We start from the raw sequence: 21,310 nt of genomic DNA on the forward strand, positions 1-21,310 counted from the left end.
GTTCATGAAATTAGAATAGGGAAAGAAGATAAACTACTGTTATAGATGCAATTAGGGGTTTTGAAGAATGGGTATGAATCAGAGATATGGCTTGAACGTGATTTAGGTTTTTTTCTTCAATTTTTGCTTTGTAGATTTCCATTCTTATCTCTAACAGACAATTTAATTCTTTTTTTCCATAATTTTTCTCTGCTGATTTTGGAACTAAGGAATTGCTTTTGAAACATTGAGAAGTTTATGTTTGAATTGGCAGAACTTGATGTTGTTGTTGAGATAAGATTCAGTGCGATTTTGGGTCTTAAAAGAAATGATGTTTGCTGAGATAAACAGAGAACTTGATGTTGCTGAGATATGGTGTTGGTTCTGTGGCTAGTGGTTGTTCAATCTCGACACCAGGTAAGAGATATCATAGGTGTTTTACAAGAGCAGAAGGAATTGATGTTGGTTGAATATCAGGTGGTGGTTTGAGGTGTTATTTTCTCTGGAGAGTACAAATGGTGTCGTTGAGTGGAATACAGGGAAATGAGTTGAAAGATAATGTTGCGTAGGTGCTGGCTGTTATGGAGAATGAATAGATGAATGTTACGATGGAAATGTGCAGGGAAGAATAGCCTGAAACAGGATGTAGAATGACCAGAAAACAGTCTAATCTCTTAAAGATCGTTATGATGACTTGATTTAGCTCTGACTCACAACTTAACCGGCTAATGACTCGCTATGATGACTTGATTTAACTCAGTATAGTGAGACGATTTGCGGGCGTTGATGTCTTTTACTAAGCTGGATAACTGCCACCTATGCACTAACGGATGTCAACTGTTTTTTTGAAAAAAATGGGATGGAAAAGGTCAAATGTGTGGCACTAAATAAATTCTGAAAAAAAACAATGGCACTTTCTTGAACATGAAATTGAAAGTGTGGCACTTTATTAAAATCCCCAAAAATTAAGATTGTAAAATCCTGATCACTCTCACATACATTACATTACAAAAGAGATTTATCCATCTATTTTCTGTAGTAACAAAAAAAAGAAAAAGAAAAAAAAACATTCTTCTGATTACATAAACAATTATACGGAGATATTATCTTGAGCAAGAAGTCCTCCCTGATGAACTTCTCTAAAATTTCATCTTTTTTGCTTTTCTTTTTGCAAATCAGATCAAAGAACTTCCCCCAAACGATTTTAGTATTTTGGGAGGAGAAACCATATTATGGTTAAACAAATATTGTGGTTGCTGATGATGATGCTTTATGAGACGAGGGGATCCGTTTGTTGCTGGTTAGGGTCTCTACCGGGCGAAGACCTGGGTGACTGTATTCGTAGTAAAGATGGTTACATGTCATTTTTAGCCGGCTAACACGATGTAACAAAATTTACAGAAAACGACTGGAAAATTGGTTAAATTTCCTCAAACTGAAATCATTTCAGACCAAAAGATTAGAGAGAATCTCATGTTCAATTGATTGAGTAACTCACACAAAAAATGCATTCTCATATATGCGTGATCACTTGTAGGAAATTGTCTCAATGCAGCCACCAATAAGACAGACATCAACACATATGCATAGTAGTTTCATACTAGCTACTCTTAATTAAAATTAACCAAAATGGTTAAACAAATTAAGAGACTGAGATAATTAAACAGCCCCAAACTTATAATGATCGATCTTGAAATGAAAATTAAATTATTAAACCCATTCATTTATCTCCTACATCTAATAATAGCACAACAAACAGATTACAAGGATTAGCTTGTGCAAAAGGTTGACAGTTATAATCAGCCAACGCTGCGACATCCGGTGATCCACCACCATAGACTCCTTGTGAACAGCAGATAGACGTCAAGTCGCATTTCTGAGTTTGTTTGATACTTATATACGCAAGTATGTTTTCTCGATGTATACATTCTTTTGATATACAAACTCGAAGGATAACACTGAAACTCTTACATAATATATTAAGAAGGAGATAGATCTAGTAAAAACTAAAACAATAAAGCATCAAAATTCTCATTGCAGAAACTATTAAAATGAGATATAAATTGAATGAAGAGTATCTCCCTGCAAAAACACCACGGAGTTTTATAGACAAACGCTAGCTGTGAGACTATACCCACGATTGTTCTTTTTTTTTTACGGAATCAACCGAATCAAGTGATTAGAAAGACTAATTAGAAATGAGAAGTAGGGTTCAAGATTTCCCTAAATGGATAATCTTCCTGACCTACTACCACACCTTATCTCCCCCCTCTTCTAGCGCTGATCCAACAACTTCTACCCCAAATACCATTGTTTTGAGAGGAAATATCATGATGCTGATTAATTTCTTAAGGGTTTCTCCACCACATTCATTACAAAAACACCATCACAACTTTCCAATTTACAACAGCAATCCATTTCAGTATCTCTTTTTTGCCGCCGTTAATTGATAGATAGAAGTTCAGAAAGCAAAAACCCTTAATTCCGCCTCTCTTCATTCTCTGTTCGTAAAGATCTGAACATACTTTTCAATGCGGAATTAGGTCATTTTCTTACATAGTGTAGTCAAATTCATCTGGCACGTACACGTGGATTAGGTGTCAAATTTAGAAACTGATGATGTGCATTGTAAAAACTGACCGTATCAGCTGACCACAATATGTTTAGGTAGATGGCTGTCTTCCTGTGCTTGATACACCTGAATGGTTTTGGTGAAGTAGATCCTAGTTCGACAAGGCTACATGAGTCAGGTTCCCAAAAAATTGCAAATAGCTCATGTCAACACCACTATCCTTGAAAATGGACCCTAGTTGTTCCATAAGCGAAGGTTAGCAATATGGGTGGTGGTGCAACTGGAAGTAGTTGAAACCATGATTAAGTTCGATGTATTATAACCTTCCAGAATCACAAGCATCTAAATTTATATATCATTCTACCTTTATGTAATAGCGAGTTGCCACCGGTTGGATATACAAGATCTCTTTAGTTAACCACTCCATTTGGTAAGTCAATGAATTTTAAAAAGCATACTAAAGTACCATCGGTTGCTTATTTAAGTTATGGAGAAGGGGATCGACAGAAGAAGATATGGCAGCTAGCTAGAAGCAGGATAAATTTGATCGCAGAAAAACGAAACTGAAAATGAAATCGACTTGTTTGTCATTAGTTTCCAAATAAAGTTGAACTGTCGAAGTACCCCAATATCCGCAGCGAGATCTTCCAAACAAATATAGTGAGTTTTCTTAAGCAGTTGAAAAATCTAGAGAAAGTCCTGTCGTTCAAAATCAGTTTGTTTGTGGACAGCCAAACTGTTTCTTAATGAAATTGAGTTCTAATGCAGGTAACCCTGCTAATCATGTTCTACATAACTACATTGTCCGAATAGAAATCAATAAAGAAAGATTGATGAAAAAGTCAACAAACACCAGCAACAACTAAAACTATGAACTTCGCATATACAAACTAACTTAATTCCTCGTCGTTTGGAAAATAATAAAAACAACAATGATGTTTGTGTACCGCAAAAAGTAAGTAACAGAAGATTGTAAGGATCTTGTATAGAGATCCAATTCCATAACTGCCAAATTTCGTAGACCATCCTAATTAAAGCACCTGAAAAAAATAATTCGAATATTAGAGATATATATATTAAGGAAAGTGTAATACTTTCCAAGACCGTAGTGGTCAGTCTATGGAAAGTATTGTCCATGTGAGTCATTAATGTGAGACCGATAAGGTAAGTGATATTTTAGGAAAGTGTGGTCATATATTAGGGAAGGATTGTCCATATAAGTCATGATTTTGAGACTTATAAGGAAAGTCTCAAATCCGTGTCTTAGGAAAGTTTTGAGTCTCAAGTTATCGGTAATGTATAAATATCTATAGAACTACTATGAATGAAATAAAGAAAAGAAAGGAATTTACCAAAGTTTTAACATGGCATCACGAGCCGGTTGAAAACTGAAAAAAAAAAAAAAAAAAAAAAAAATCGTTGAGAATGGGTGGATTTGTGAATGGAAGAGGTGGTAGAGGACAAGGAACGGGCAATCAGGTTCGAGCACATAATCTAAATATATCAGAGACAAAGCAATCAAATGGTCCATATTCCTCAGACTGTTCAGATTTGATGGGAGTAACCGCAACACAACTCAGACAGGTGCTTGAGTTTTTGAATGCAAAGAAAAATACGTCCCAACTTCAAGGTAAGCAAACTAAACCGAATTGGATTATTGACACGGGAGCTAAAAATCATGTCACGTGTAGAAGAGATGACATGATTGATGTGAAAGATATTGTGGAGTGTACTGTTGGACTCCCAGATGGAAAATATGCACAATCTGAGAAAATAGGTACTATTATTCTGCAGGGCGGTTTGAGACTTAATAATGTGCTTTATGTGCCTCAAATAACTTGTAACCTAATTTCAGTCACACAACTTATTGATGAATTAATGTGTACGATACAATGTACTAACAGTTTATGTCTTATACAGGACCGGTTGACGAGGAAGGTGATTGGAATGGGTGAACGACAAGGTGGACTGTATATTTTCTGTGGTGTGCCTCGAGTTGAAGTTATGGCAGTCAGTGGAGAATCATACGAGCCGTGGCATCGACGAATGGGACATCCATCAGAAAAAGTATTGCAAAGGTTGCCGGGTGTGAGTAGATTAAAGAAGCATAATGAAGTTTGTGATATTTGCCCAAGAGCGAAACAACATAGGAGTAGCTTTACTAGTAGTCTAAGTAAATCCAGTTGTATTTTTGAGTTGATTCATATAGATTTATGGGGTCCTTATAGGGCTACATCGTCTTGTGGAGCACAATATTTTTTAACAATAGTAGATGATTTTTCAAGAGGTGTGTGGATTCATTTACTTCCAAATAAAACGGCAGTTGAACGAACGTTTCTTGATTTCATTTCTCTTGTGAAACGACAATTTGATAAAGATATCAAAGTTGTTAGTAGTGATAACGGTACCGAGTTTAATTCATTACGTGGATATTTTAAGACTAATGGGATAGTTTTTGAAACATCGTGTGTAGGCACTCCGCAACAAAATGGAAGTGGAGAGAAAACATCAACATATATTGAATGTGGCAAGGGCTTTGAGATTTCAAGCCAACTTGCCAATACGGTTTTGGGGAGAATGCGCATTGACAGCTACGTATTTGATTAATCGTACTCCTACACCTATTCTGGAAAATAAAACGCCGTATGAAATATTGTTTGGAAAGCAACCTCCGTATAATCAGTTGAAAGTGTTTGGATGCCTGTGTTATGTGCATGATCAAAGTAATAAAGGTGATAAATTTGCAAGTAGAGGAAGGAGGTGTATTTTTCTTGGATATCCGTTTGGTAAAAAGGCATGGCAAGTATATGACTTGGATGAAAGAAAATTTCTTGTGTCAAGAGACGTCCAGTTTTGTGAGAATAGTTTCCCATATAAGAATGAAACATCTGTGTTGCAGCAGCCAACAGTTTCGACTCGCAACGAGAGTGTTCAGCCTGGTCATGATTTTGAGACCGAGGTGACTGGTGTATCAGCTGAGACTGATCAGCTGAATCCAGCGTTTGACTGGAGTGATGATGAAGATGTAACAGCGACAACAGGAGAAAGTGTGGCAGTACCAGGCGTAACTGCGACAGCAGGAGACGCTGTAGGCATACCGGGCGTAACTGTGACACAAGGAGAAGGTGTAGCAGTTCAAGATGTGACTGCAACGGAAGAAGAACGTGTAGCAGTTCAAGAGAGATCTGACATTATGAGTCCGGGCAATGATGTTGCAGTAGAAGGTGATATGGGTAAAGGAAAGCGTACGAAAATTCCATCGAGTAGGCTTAAGGGATTTGTGACGCACACCACTCGAGAAAACAGTCCATCTCATCTTCATTCATCACAATCATCCTCCTCAGGTACACCATATCCTTTGACATATTATGTTAGTTGTGATAAATTTTCTACACCGTATAAGAAATTTCTTGCAGCTATAACTGCGAGTTTTGCACCTCGCAACTTTAAAGAAGCAATGAAACATCCAGGATGGAGGAAAGCCATGGCGGAAGAAATACCAGCACTAGAAGAACAAGATACATGGGTTTTACAAGAATTACCGGAGGGCAAGAGAGCACTAGGAAGTAAATGGATATATACAGAAAAGTATGATGAAAATGGGAATTTGGTTCGTTTAAAAGCAAGATTGGTGATCTTTGGAAATCATCAGGTGGAAGGCTTAGATTACAAAGAGACCTTTGCACCTGTAGCAAAAATGACAACAGTGCGCACTTTTCTAGCTGTTGTAGCTGTTAAAAATTGGGAAGTGCATCAGATGGATGTGCACAATGCATTTCTACATGGAGATTTGGAGGAATAGGTGTATATGAAAATACCACCTGGATTTGAGAGAGGTAATCCTAATATGGTATGTAGAATGAAGAAATCATTGTATGGTTTGAAACAGGCTCCACGTTGTTGGTTCGCAAAACTATCAATAGCTTTGAAGAATTATGGTTTTCGGCAATCTTATTCAGACTATTCTCTCTTCACTATGATCAAAGGAAAGATGCAACTTAAAGTTTTGGTGTATGTGGATGATGTGATTGTTGCAGGAGATAATATAGTGGAGCTAAATAAATTTAAAACATATTTGGGACAGTGTTTCAAGATGAAAGATTTGGGAAAATTAAAATATTTTCTGGGCTTGGAGATAGCTCGCAGTAAGCAAGGCATTTATGCTTGTCAACGGAAATATGCATTGGACATTATTATGGAGACGGGGTTATTGGGAGCAAAACCAGCAGAGTTTCCAATGGAAACTAATCATCGTCTAGCTTTGGCAACAGGGTCGTTGCTGATTGATGCAGAAAGGTATCGACGACTGATTGGAAGATTGATTTATCTGGCTGTGACTAGACCAGATCTAGCTTATTCTGTGCATATTTTGTCACAGTTTATGTAGCATCCAAGACAAGAACATTGGGAAGCTGCACTTCGGGTAGTTAGATATTTGAAAAAGAATCCTGGGCAAGGAATTTTTTTGCGCTCTGATAGTAGTCTAAGTTTAAAAGGCTGGTGTGATTCAGATTGGGCAAGCTGTCCTTTGACTAGACGATCGTTGACAGGATGGTTTGTGCTTCTTGGAGATTCAACAGTGTCTTGGAAGACCAAAAAGAAGTACACAGTTTCTCAGAGTTCAGCTGAAGCAGAGTACAGATGTATGGCTGCAGCTACTTGTGAATTGAAGTGGTTGAAGCAATTACTAGGTGATTTGGGAGTTTGTCATACACAGGGAATGAGTCTTCTTTGTGATAGTCATTCGGCATTGTATATTGCTCAGAATCCCGTTTTTCACGAAAGAACTAAACATATAGAAGTGGATTGTCATCTTATTAGGGATGCGATAGTACAGAAAATTATTTCTCCCTCTTATACGCCTACGGAGTTGCAGTTGGCGGATATCTTCACCAAATCATTAGGACGAGTTCAGTTTCAAGGTCTTTTGTCCAAGATGGGCATTTGTGACCTGCATGCTCCGTCTTGAGGGGGGGTATTAAGGAAAGTGTAATACTTTCCAAGACCGTAGTGGTCAGTCTATGGAAAGTATTGTCCATGTAAGTCATTAATGTGAGACCGATAAGGTAAGTGATATTTTAGGAAAGTGTGGTCATATATTAGGAAAGGATTGTCCATGTAAGTCATGATTTTGAGACTTATAAGGAAAGTCTCAAATCCGTGTCTTAGGAAAGTTTTGAGTCTCAAGTTATCGGTAATGTATAAATATCTATAGAACTACTATGAATGAAATAAAGAAAAGAAAGGAATTTACCAAAGTTTTAACAATATATGAAGTCATCAAGGAGTTTTTTGGGGAAAAAAGTTATATTGCAAAAGGAAAAAGGATTGAAGCTCCATCTATTATCCGTTGTAATCTCCCAATAAAAATGAAGCATTCTTTCTTCAACATTTTGATTAGAATGCACAAAAAAAGATACGTGAAATTGATATCACAAGCTCAACTTACTCTGGAGTTTATTAATAAGATAAGGATTTTCTTAGAGGCCGTAGGAAATTTTAGCAGCATCTTACTAAATTTCATCATCCGTTTCTTCATTTGAGAGTCTTGTTTAGTTGAATAATTACTGGTGGTGAGTACCACTTTCTCCAAGCACGTAGCATGTTTCAACAGGATCTCTAAAAACTTCAGTTCATTAACACATCCACAAAGACCTTTAATCTCAACAAACTTTAAGTGACATATCATGCATGACACAGACAACCCTGCATCCCAGTAGTCTCCAATGTTCTCTGGATTAAACTTTACCTAGAAAATAACCAGATAAAATATTAGATCTAACCAAATTTTATAGCTCTGAGATTTAGGGATCATTAATAACGAAAAACTCATACGAATGCTTCATGAATATCTCGTTACAATATGGATACAGTGGAGGATTGAAGCGATTTCCCTGGATATTGAGCATTGCCAGACATCAAATAAAGCCAATTATTTTCACTCCAAAATGACATACTTTGGGTGATATGAAAAAGTAAAAGTAATGACAGTGAATTTAGTTAAAACCTGTGACACCAGAGAAACAGATTCTATATTAGGACATTTCTTTAGTATGTTGAAGATTGAACTCAGGCAGTCCCTTGTAAGGTAGGTCTGGAGCTCCAAATGTTGCAAATTATAAAATCCCGGCAGTTGAGTGTCTAAAATATCAGGAGCTCCACCTAAAGCCTATGGTGCACAAAAAAGAACATAAGATAAGTGTCATTCAGATTATAGTTACAGTGCAAGAATCACAATTACAACAACCTGTTAAAAACGATAAGAAAAATATACATCCTATGTTGGTGACTGGTGCGTGGTGCAAATGCTTAGCTTGAATGATATGCATCTAGACAATCTCATTCATTAATCGCCAATTCCTTATAAGTTACACAATGATAATACATATCAAACATTCTAACCTTCCGGTTACAAGAAACCAAGGCCTAAAAAGTATTGGTTAAGAGCAAGATATTAACTCATGTTTTGCCAATATTGAGGTTTGCAACATTTGATGAAGGCCTTTAATGTTTTCTTTTTAAAGGCCTCTGATTTTTTTCATTACAGAGTTACACTAGCAGAAGTAGCCACAATATGGGTAGGGATTCAAGCATTCGCGCCTACGAAGCAAGCACTATGCTTCCCAAAACGGTGTCAAGGCAACACCAGCGCATCCAATTAAGGGCCAATGGAAGGTACGCCTAAGAGCTCACCTCTGGGTACCCTAAAATTATTAGGGTGAGCTTAGGAGAATATGTACCCGTAAATTATTCTTATTTCAGTACTCTATTTTCATGCACTGCTTGATATCTTTCTTTTGTTTCTTTTCTACCAGGGATTGCGTTCATAGAAAAACTTCGTTATGTTTCTAATGGGTTTCAAACACATACATACAGTATCCAGAACTCCTATGTTCTACACACACAATGCATAAACGTGGAGCGCCTGGCAGTGCATCTCGCTCTCAAGACACTATAGAGAAAGCATAAAACAAGTGGGTTTTCTGATAAAACTTAATGATGAAAGTATAAAACAACATGACACCTAATGTCCACCTAATTCAAATTTCAAGTATTTATGTTGACAAGAAGGTTTAGAGGCCATACCATGAGGAGAGAATCACCCAGCATTAAGACTTTCACCTTTTGAATCCCTCTCAAAAGCCCCATTGTATGTCGGGCATAAATTCCTTTCCTCTCCGCATGGATGTCTGAATTTCCGGGCATTTCAACTTCATTTGTGTTGATATCAGCAGTGGCTAGAGATGAAAGATTCTCTACAGTGAAACTTGTTGACATGTGACTGTCAAATATGAAGGATGACAGACTTGGAGCATGCAGATTTACCTCACAATTGCTTTCGTAATTCTGACTATCAAATTTGAAATATTTAAGCTTAGGTAAAGAAATGTGGAAATTCTTGTTATGAATTCCAAAGGGTCCCATTTCCAAGATCAATGTTTCCAGAGAAGGAAAACTTGAAAAGAACCTATTTGTTAGTCTCTCATCATTAAACCACAACTCTTCAAGACTCAGGCGCAAATATTGGAGCCGAGGTAGACTCATTTCATTAGGTAGAATAATCTTGTGGTCATCATAATGTTCCAAACCACACAATTCCAGCTCCGTCTTTAGGAACTGTCTTGAAGTTGTACATTAAACCTTGAACATAGCTCTTCAACACTAGCTCTTGAACATTACGGCTGACAGCAGTGTCCATCCATTTATGTATTTCTCTCACAGTGGGACGAAAACTACTAAACTTAAGATGGAACCTTTGTATATCAGTGTGGTCACGATGATTGAGTACTTGGTTCACGAAAGATGTTATATCAAGGTGATTATATGAAGGTAGTTGGACAATAACAGATGTGTTCATTATGGGATTTGCTCCATGAGGTAATGGAGTGGTATAGGGCAGATTTGGTGACAATGGTTTCATGGTATTCAAGGTGTTTGGTTTTGGGCACTGAAGATGTAAGATCTTCTTTGATTATATGAAGGTAGTTGGACAATAACAGATGTTATTCGTTATGGGATTTGCTCCGTAAGTAATGGAGTGGTATTTGGTAGTTTTGGTGACAATGGTTTCATCGTATTCAAGGTGTTTGCTTCATGCGCTCTTTGATGGGAATTGTAGTGCTACTAGGAGTGGCTTTAGTGCAATCCCGCAGGTAAAGGGAGGGAAGTTCGAAGCTAATTAGGGCACCACCGGCTTATCTGCTTTTTAGTTTCTTGGACTTGAGTTTTTTCTTTGATTTTTGATTTTGTTTTTCTTTTTAGTATCTATAGCTTCCTCGTCTCTGGTTTTATTTGCGTACTTGTTATTTACTTCGTGTAAATTTATTTGTGCATGAATAAATTCCTCTCTTCCAAAAAAAAAAAAAAGCACTTGGTTCACGAAATTTACATAGCGCTGGGTGGCTTGTTCTAGTTCTTCATCAGTACTGTCTTCTTTTTCATAATAGTGAATTGCGTCACTGAATTTTAGGACGGGCAGAGAAGTCCAGACATATCGCCATCTTGTAGACAAAATACAAGTCTGAACAACATATTCGATATCAACGAATGATAGGATATGGTGAATTAGGGAATCCGGTAAGTTGCTGATCCTGTCTTCTTCTATTTCAGAAGAAGAACTTGAATTGTATCCTCTATCCATTTCAAGAGATGCCCCACCCACCCACCCCCCAAAAAAAGGGTGATGGCGATTCCACAATTTTAAATCAAAACTGAAGATCGATGAAGAGAAATCAAATCAACTTGATATTAATCACAAAACAATCAGTAATAAGCATCTATAGATGATTAATCTAGTCCAGTTCTCTAGGAGGTACGAAAACTTAGAAGCAAATAAACGTAGAAATGATATCTTACTGAATTAACCTAATAACATACAAAGAATCGGAAATGTCAACCATACTAATAACGAGAAAGATAGAACAATACCTGAGAATATGAGAAGAAATTTCTTAATTCGTTGATGATAGTTAAGAACAAGAACGAAGATTCAATTTAAAGGAATTTGAGGTAAAGGGAATTGGAGGAAACTCAAAATCTCTGTATTGACTGTTTTATTACTTAGTTTGTTGTGGCGTGTATCTCTTCAAATCAAACCCCAAGATGGAAAACCGTGGCCTTGTTTAGCATAGAAGAAGTTACCATTCCAATTTCCACGCTTTGTTCTTTAAATCTCCAAAACCATAAGACTTGGCTCCTGCTTCATTTGAATGTTGACTTAAAAAAGCTATAAAGACTCGGTCACCATGTCATTTTTGAGTCAAAGTGCGATTTTGGTCTTCATATGCAATTACAAACCGTTAGACATAATGAACGGTCATGATACCAACAAAAGGTAGTGGGTTCTAGTAAAAACCCTAAAGTTCACCCTTCTCCTCTAGATGATGATCAGTGGCGGAACTAGGATTTGAGATTAGGGGTGGCTTAATTTTTTTTCCTGCACACAAGTAAAGAAAAGAGAATAAATTACCTTCTATTTTCGAGCAATGGAGTCTTTCTTCCACCTGACCTGGCGCAGCGGCTCCCTAATGTAGTTTTGGTTGTTTTCTTGCCTCCTGGGAAACAATTGAATCAAGACAACACAATTATCAAATGAATTATAATAATTTCCTAATCAACATACAAGATATTTCAACGATTTACCCAATTAAAATGCTTAGCCTTGCCATTGCTTACAATATATTAGCGTGCACTTGTTAGTAAGAAGTACCAACGTATAAATACAGTGAGACCATAAAAGACCATGTATCCAAAAAAAAGGGTTTTCTTTTTCATATATATATTTTTCCAAATATACATGTCAAAATGTTTTACCAAAAAATATCACCAACCTGCATTTATATTTTACCAAAGAGTGATTATCATTAGCCCATGACTAGTACTTAAGTTATAACCTACGATTGTGTATCTCGTCAAACTCATCTATGATTGAATCAGTATGGATAGTTGCTGTAATTTCTTGTTCGATGTAGAACATCATGTAATCCCTAAGAAATCTTGTTCCATTTTGTTGTGAGTAGCTGTTTTAACCAATTTCATTATTGAGAAAAATCTTTCTGCAGATGTCGTGGAAACAGGGAGAGTAAGCACAATACGAATCAATCTGTCAATCATGGGGTAAACTTCTGCCTTCTTGGTTACTACTAGTTGTCGACATAACTCGGAAATAGTTGATAAGTTCTGAAATTTCATATGATTAACTACATCGTGACCATAATGTTGTAACTCATTTCTCAAAATGTGTACCTCTTGCGGACTGAAATCTTCAGGATAGAACTTCTAAGCAAGACTACAAAGACTGTCAACATCGAATGACTTAAAAGAATCACGAGGATCCAAACACGAGCTAAGAATGAGTAGTTCCATTGTCTCTTCTGGAAACCTACAATCTAACTCTGACAACTGAAAATCAATTGTAGCAGTGAATATATCAACACGGTAATGGTGATCTACTGTGATATTATCACGTTCTTAGCAAGAACGACCTGTACCCATCATATAGCGAGCCTCCATATTAGGTGTTTCAACACCATGTGCACCACGAAATTCATTGATGATGAAAGCCGTAGATGATGGATTATTCGGCGATGGACTCTCAGCTAATGTTCCACGGGTTCATTTGATTATCCTACTTCGTATATTTTTCTTTCTCATTTCATGAAAATATCATTTCTAAATCTCTAATATAATTGATTTTATTTTGTACAGAATAATCAATCAGTCATAATGACTCAACGATTTTTTAAAAACAAGTCCAAGACTTTTTTATTGCCTTCCTCCGACCAAAATTTCCAAGATTTGTCTGATTAATTCTACTATCAAAACCGCTACTGATGGAATTATAATCAGTTGCCGTAGATGAAATCAAACATTTACTTGGAAACAACAACAATTTTCTGTTTCTTGGTTGCACATTTTTTGCTTTTCAGCAAATATGTATGGAATTCCTCAGTATCACAGGAGCCAATTGTCAATTTAAGAAAATCCAAGATAAAAATTTAACAAAACAACTTCATTTTTGGTCGTAAGAAACAATTTGACACCAGGATAGCAGATTCTGACTAGTCAATAGCTAAAAAAAACTAAAGGGATTATTGCTGCAAGTCTCATCACATACATTACAACAGAGATCTATATAAATCCATCTTCTTTATTAACAAGTATGAAGCACGAGATCAAACAAATAATCAATTAAAACTAGACTAGAAACTATAATAAAACATCATTCTCATTTTGCGAAAACAATTACATTGATTTAGTAGCCTCCAAAGTTAGCAATTTAATAAAATTACATCAAGAAAGCAAATTCTAACCAGTCATTCCCATTGTATTTTCTGTGGTATTTTATGTTAAATCAAAAATGTAGATCTATCTTCTGTGGTAACAAGTATGAGAACATGATGCTATGTTCTAAAGAGTAATCAAAACTAGAGTAGAAAACTAAAAAACAATAACATCATTCTCTCCAAAACAATTACATAGATTATTTAGCCTCCAAAATTGAGCAATTCAATCAAAATACATATGGTTTTTTGTTAAAACTTTTCTAACGAGTTGAAACTGAGGATCCCAAGAGAACAAATTCAGGGGACATTATTAATTTTTGATAGAGTATCACAAAACAAGTTGCTACGCTTACACCACCAGACAGATTAGACAGATTGTATTACTGATGATGATTTTATTAAGCAATCGAAATCATTATGCAAAATCAAACATAGTGGTTACTGATGATGATTTTATTAAACAATCGGCCGCCATGATTTCTCAAGTAGAGATCTGTGTTACTTCTTTTTCCACTAAAGGGAAGGGAGGAACACAAATTAGGAGAAAAGGAAACACAAGCACTTCTTATAAAGGTTTAGAGATATGCCCCTATAGCTTTATGGTTTAATTATGATCGTTGATTCATCTTCAGCGCATCAAATCTAACGTATGATCTTTCTTGTATTGACTTACTCACCATGTCATTCACAGACGGCAGTGATCGTGATTGATACACCTGGAGAGATCTGAAGGCAACAAATATTGGAGTCAAAGTATTACTAAGACTACCACGTACTAGTTGAATCTGAAGCTATTGAAGTCTAGAGGTAGGTCATTTTCTTATATAGTGAAAGAAATTAATGTGGAACGTTCACGAAATTTGGTTTTCGATCGAGGAATAGTGTGAACTTGTGAGGTTTCCCGTCAATTTGATGCAGAAAACATCTATGCAGCTGAATCCGTCAATTCGGTGTAGAAAATATCAATTTCATATTTATAATGTAATGAACCTTCGTCAGCAATTTGGATGGGAAAGACCCCAAACTAATTGAAACAACGCATGCCCGTTCCATGAGCTATGCACTTTTTAGCATGGACAACAGGTCATCTCACCATCGCCTAACAAGGAAACTCTGAGGATTGAGGAATGTCACTAAAGTATTTATTTCTTCAGCAAGAGCTGTATCACCATGTTTCGGTTACTTCCCATTATGCCTTGGTGGTGAAAATTATCATTTCGGATTTGCTTTGGAGAATGAATTACTGAGACACTAGAGGAAGGATGGATTTGTACAGTAGGTGAACTTTTGATCTTCAAGGAATAACTATCCATACATACTCCGGCTAACTTGGGTAATAACGAGCTTAAGCCAAATTAAGTGACTTGTCAAAATATGCTTTTGGATTTATAAAATTGCAAAACTTTCATTAAATTTCAGAAATTGGGATAATACAAAATTAAATTGAAGGATTGGATTTACAAAATTCTCGATGAAAAGACGTATACTCGTAGCAACCCTAACTGTTGAAAATTATCAGCACAGTAGATATAATACTAGAACATGGCGGATCAAAAGACAGACTCACATAGAAATAAAGTTCAAGATTTCCAATGGATACTAATCTTCTTGAAACTCCATGGTACCATTGTTTTGAGAGGAAATATCAACATTTTATTTAATTTCTAAAGACTTTCTCCACCAAACATTCCCATACAAAAACATCAACAGCACAACCTTGCATCAATTTACAACGACGTTTAATCCATTTCAGTGTTTCTATGCTACCGCCGTTAATTGATTAATAGAAATTTAGAAGCAGCAAAAACTCCTAATTCCGCCGCCACTCTCTCACACACTCTACTGGTGAAGATCTGAAATGAAACCCTTAATTTTGACTTTCATGTTCACCGTGGAATTAGGTCATTTTCTTATATAGTGTAGTAAAATTCATCTGGCGCGTACACGTGGATTAGGTATCAAATGTAGGGCTGTTGTCTCTTTGAACTGTGATCGGCGTGTTTGCATTAAGCCACAAACGGTAAGCTCCATCATGGCAAGTTTACAGCATTTGGTAAACCACATTGCCCATAACTCCAAGTTTACAATATTTCTTCTTAGTTCAATTTTTTTTCTTTTTTTTTCCACCGATGATCAAATACTCCTCCGTTTGTGCAAAAGAGATACTTTCACTTTTCAATTTGGCCCATTTTTAAGCTAAAATGAAAAAATGCTTTCATCTCTTTCACAAAAACGAAGGTAGTATTATATAGTGGCCAAACTTTTTTTCTTCTTAGTTTTAATTCTGCCTCCGGACCATGATCTATTAACAAAAATGTGTTGCGTGGAGAGTAATCTTGAATAAATTTAATTAACATCATCTAGATAGTTACGTATACAATATAAGTTCCTTGAAAGATTTGGCTCCAGCACGTCGTGTCATAAACAAAAAACGGAAACTAAATGGTACTTTGATCCCAGTTGTTTGATCTCAGGTACCACAAACTAGTGCCGACATATGAAAAAGGTATTAGAAACAGGCATCACATGAACTTGACCAATTTGACTGAATTCATGTGCAACTTGAAAGCCATCCCGCTGTCTAATAAAAATGGTTAAGAAAATATTTATTAATCATAAAATATGAGTAATAATAACCAACATGTTTCAAATGAATATAATAAAGTACCTTTGCCATTCAAATACGGGAGCGGCAGCGCATACATCTGGGACAACAGGCCTTGTCCAAATCTGGGACATGAGGTGGCACGATCTTAATGGTTGAGAGGGGAATGATTCTAGCATGGAGATTAGTAGTGGGGTGAAGAGGAAAATGATTAACAGTCAGGCTTTATTGTCCCATATCTGGACCATAATAGTTGTTCCATGTCCAGGGATTACTGACAAGCAACTGATCTCATCGTGAAACAATCTATGCTTTTCCAAACTGTTGAATTAACCCACTCCATTTCAGATAAATATCTAAATATCTGGAATGTCGTACTAATATGTCCTAGATTGAAAAGATCTCCTCCATACTGCACCAAAAATTTTGGATGTCTGTCATTGTTGAATATCTCCTTGGGTGTGGTGAGAAGATAACTAAATTCGGTCCAGATACTTCCAACAAGATTCAAATTGATCACCTAACTTGGTCTAGATACCTTCAACAAGATTCGGATTTTATTACCTATCAGAAATCAACAAGACCCATGAAAGCACATATCTCTACCAGTTGGACAGCCAAACTGTTTCTTAATGAAATTGATGAGTTCACATGCACGTAACCCTGATAGTCATGTTCTACATTGTCTGAATCGAAATCAACAAAGAAAGATTGATGCAAAAGTCAATAACAGCAGCTACAACTAAAACTATGAATTTCAAATCTACAAAACTAATTTAATTCCTGGTCATTCGGAAAATAAGCAACAACAATGATGTCTCTGCAAAAAGTAAGTAACAGAAGATGGTAAGGATCTTGTATAAGATTTCAAAAAGTAAAGAATATGTAAAAGCATCTTTCTGACCCCAACCAGTTGGTGAAGAGATCCAATATTCCACAACTGCCAAATTTCATAGACCATCCTAATTAAAGCACCTGAAAATAATAATTTGAATATTTGAGATATATATATGAAGTCATCATGGAGTTTCTTGCGGAAAAAAAATTATAGTGCAACAGGAAAAAGGATTGAAGCTCCATCTATTATCCGTTTTTAACTCTCAATAAAGATGAAGCATTCTTTCTTCAACATTTAGATTAGAATGCTAAAAAACAGAAAAATGAAATCGGTCTCACAAACTCAACTTACTCTAGAGTTTAACACGATAAGGATTTTCTTAGAGGCTGTAGGAAATTTTAGCAACATCTTACTAAATTTCATCATCCGTTTCTTCCTTTGTGAGTCTTGTTTAGATGAATAATTACTGGTGGTGAGTACCACTTTCTCCAAGCCCGTAGCATGTTTCAATACGATCTCTAAAAACTTCGGTTCATTAATAACGAAAAACTCATACGAATGCTTCATGAATACCTCGTTACAATATGGATACAGTGGAGGATTGAAGCGATTTCCCTGGATATTGAGCATTGCCAAACATTAAATAAAGCCACTTATTTTGACTTAATGACTTACTTTGGGTGATATGAAAAAGTAAAAGTAATCACATTGAATTTAGTTAAAACATGTGACACCAACGAAACAGATTCTAGATTAGGAGAATTCCTTAGTACGTTGAAAGTTGAACACATACAGTCCCTTGTAAGGTAGGTGTGGAGCTCTAAATGTTGCAAATTATAAAATTCCGGTAGTTGAGTGTCTAAAATATCAGGAGCTCCACCTAAAGCCTTATGGTGCACAAAAAAGAAAACTAGAGAAATGTCATTCAGATTATAGTTGCACTGCATGAATTACAATTACAACAACTTGTTAAAAAAGATAAAAACAATATGCATCCTATGTTGGTGACCGGTGCATGCTGCAAATGCCTAGATTGAAGGATATGCAGCTGCATAATCTCATTCATATACAATAGAAGTTCCTTGGGAGAACTACCTTATTCAGGCAAAGCAGCCTTTGGCAAGCTGGATTTGGAAGGACAAACTTTCTGTACTAGAGAAGAGGCAGATGTTAATCCTCTCTGGCAAGCTGGTTCATCAGATTGCCTATCTAGCTACCAATTAATCCTCCATCTGAGAATGGGCATTCACCCTTTATAGAGTGTTGAAATAATCCTTCACGAGCCGCTTCCAACCTTCCCGTTTAGCTCAGTTCTGGCACTTCAAGATGTTATGGTAACATTATTGAACTTTTACTCCCTACATGTTAATATAAGATCTTATGCAATAACGATAATGATCTGTAATTCTGATTGGTTCTTGTGTAATAATAATACTTCCTTAGAAGGGTGTAAACATTGTTGGCTTTTATTGATTTAGCAACAAATCAGGATTTGTTTACACTAATGAAGAGTTAAGCTGGGTTGGTAAAAATCAGGATTTGGTTAGAAGGGTGTAAACACTGTTGGCTTCTTATGGTTTAGTCACAAATCAGGAATTGGTTAATCCATGTTAAGCTGGGTTGGTGATTGTCCATATTAAGGTATAATTATGTATTTACGCATAGCTTAAGGTTAGCGCAACCTTAAGTTTAAGCAGTGATGAGTTCTCCTGTGTATATATTGAGTTGTCTCTCTATCTCATGAATAAAAAGGTTTAAGAGACACATGACATGCAATGAACAGGTTTTTCTTCTAGGCGCATGAAAGAAAATTCTTAATTCTTCTTTCTAATTGTATCAGTATAGCTTTGTAGTAACTGTTTATACTGTGTATGATGCTTTCTGTTTCAGTTCACTTGTAGAGTATGAAAGTACTATGAGTAATTGTGTTACCAGTGTAAGGTATATTTTATGTCATACTTGTGGTTCAGTTATAATCATTTAGTATCTGAAAAACTAACGAATATAAGTTGTTAAGCAATAATAATAATTATCTGTTGTTCTGAATGGTTCTTGTGCAAGAATGTTACATTGTTTTAGAAGGCTGTTAATGAAAGATGATTTTCAGTCTAAAGAACTATGATGCATGTTGATCAGGTTTGTATCAGAAGGCTGTTAAATATTAATGATAACGATATATAGTTCTTAATGGTTCTTGGTTAGATGTCCTTCTGTCTTCTGAGCCTGCTTGTAGTTTTGGACCTTCAGTAATTGCAACCGATATTTTTCTATCAATGCTCTCTTTATATTGCCTTGCCACATGCTCAGTTTAAGTAATTTATGCCTTATCTTTTTGTTATAATTGGGTCCGCAAACAGCTGTATATAAACATCATACCAAAGAGTTTTTAAATTGTTAGTCTTAGTCATGGTCATCATTGCTTAAATAGATCTATGCTGCTGTTCGCATCTAATTTATTAGTAGATTTGTAAGATTGAGTTACAATATCATCATGGGGATTTCTTCGACGAAAGAGATCCTTGTACTTAGAGTCGGTCAACTATTCCATTGAATAACTAGCAGTAAAGTAAGATCATTTGTTTTGGTTTTTTTATTGATCAGAAGATCATTTGTTTGTCATTCTGTAGTGCGTGGTGGTCCTATCTATATTCCCGGTCTCATTATTCCCCTGATCCGATTTGGTCAATTTCGAAGCACTGATACGTGAGAGACCGCAGGTTTGTTCACAATGGAACCTTATGCACAGGAAAAATAACATTAGGTGATAATATGTGAATTCTTCTCAATTTAGTTTTCTTAGACTTCCTATTGGATATTGCTTTTATGTGTGACTGTAGAGCTATATTAACATGGAATGACCGGATAATAATCATGTGTGGCGGCGAAATAAAGTTCCTCTCCAGAGTAGGAATCTTTTTCACTAGGTATTCACACAAAACATCAATGTTGTATTTTAGTTGAGCAGAGATTGGGATCACCGGTGCACCATCAGCAACAATTCTCTGAATAAGCTCTTGAATAGCTCCATGTTGAATGTTCGCTGCAGTTTGTTGGATAAGATCGACTTTGTTTTGAAGGATGATTATGTGTTGGAGACGCTGCAGACGCATGATATCCATTGCAGCCAGATGCTCTAAAGTCTGAGGTTGGGGACAGCTTTCATCGACAGCTATCAGAAGTAGTGCACCGTCCATGATTGATGCTCCATTAAGCATGGTAGCCATATAAAGATCGTGACCAGGGAAGTCGACAAAAGAAACATGCCTCAGTAGTCTCATCTTTGCAGTTTCAAACCCAGGCACATGGCATGAGGGAGTATCTTATTTTCCACTTCCGTAGGCCTTATAGCACATGGGCCGAGGGCACCGTTCATCTTCACACTTGTATATTTTTGCATTGGCGTAACCAAGTTTCATTGTGATGTTGCGCTCCAATTCATTCTTGAATCTCACAGTCTGAATTCCAGATATTGCTTTTACAACTGTCGACTTTCCATGCGCGACATGGCCAATCATGCCAATATTAATTGTAGCTTGCCGAGAGATTACTTCAGGTGATAAAGGATGCAACATCATCACATCCAATTTACTCAGATCCTGCTCCATTAAACCTTTATGCGCCATATTGAATCCTTGAATGAGTCAAGCTAGCTTTTTAATCTGATATCTAGGGCAAACAATCAGATCTTTCAACAGACTTGTAGGAGTAAAATATCGCACACGTTAGTAATCAAGCGAAGTGAAGAATACAACCTAAGCGAAGAGTATCGCACACAACAAAGTTGAGGTGACACACCAGATGATGTCAGCAAAGTCACGAGTAAAGTGTGAAGAACTGTGCGAAGAGGTACGCTATGCGAAGATGAGCGATTGTATATGAGCGAATGTGTCGCATAGTGATCCCGAAAATAGTGGGTTTCTTAGTTGTCATCCACTATGTAAAATCCTATATAAAGGAGAGAGGTCATTACTTGTGGGAGAGTTCTGAGGTGAGTCTTGATCAAGAAATAGGGAGAGAGAGAGTAAATCTAG

The 21,310-nt window shown here is 36.4% G+C and overlaps 1 pseudogene; it reads right to left on the minus strand.

Moving 5' to 3' along the window:
- Window positions 1-20,002: 20,002 nt before the first annotated feature.
- On the minus strand, window positions 20,003-20,914 carry LOC113328303 (annotated as a pseudogene).
- Window positions 20,915-21,310: the final 396 nt, after the last annotated feature.

This window comes from Papaver somniferum, unplaced genomic scaffold, assembly GCF_003573695.1.
Source record: "Papaver somniferum cultivar HN1 unplaced genomic scaffold, ASM357369v1 unplaced-scaffold_107, whole genome shotgun sequence".
NCBI classification, from domain to species: Eukaryota; Viridiplantae; Streptophyta; class Magnoliopsida; order Ranunculales; family Papaveraceae; genus Papaver; species Papaver somniferum.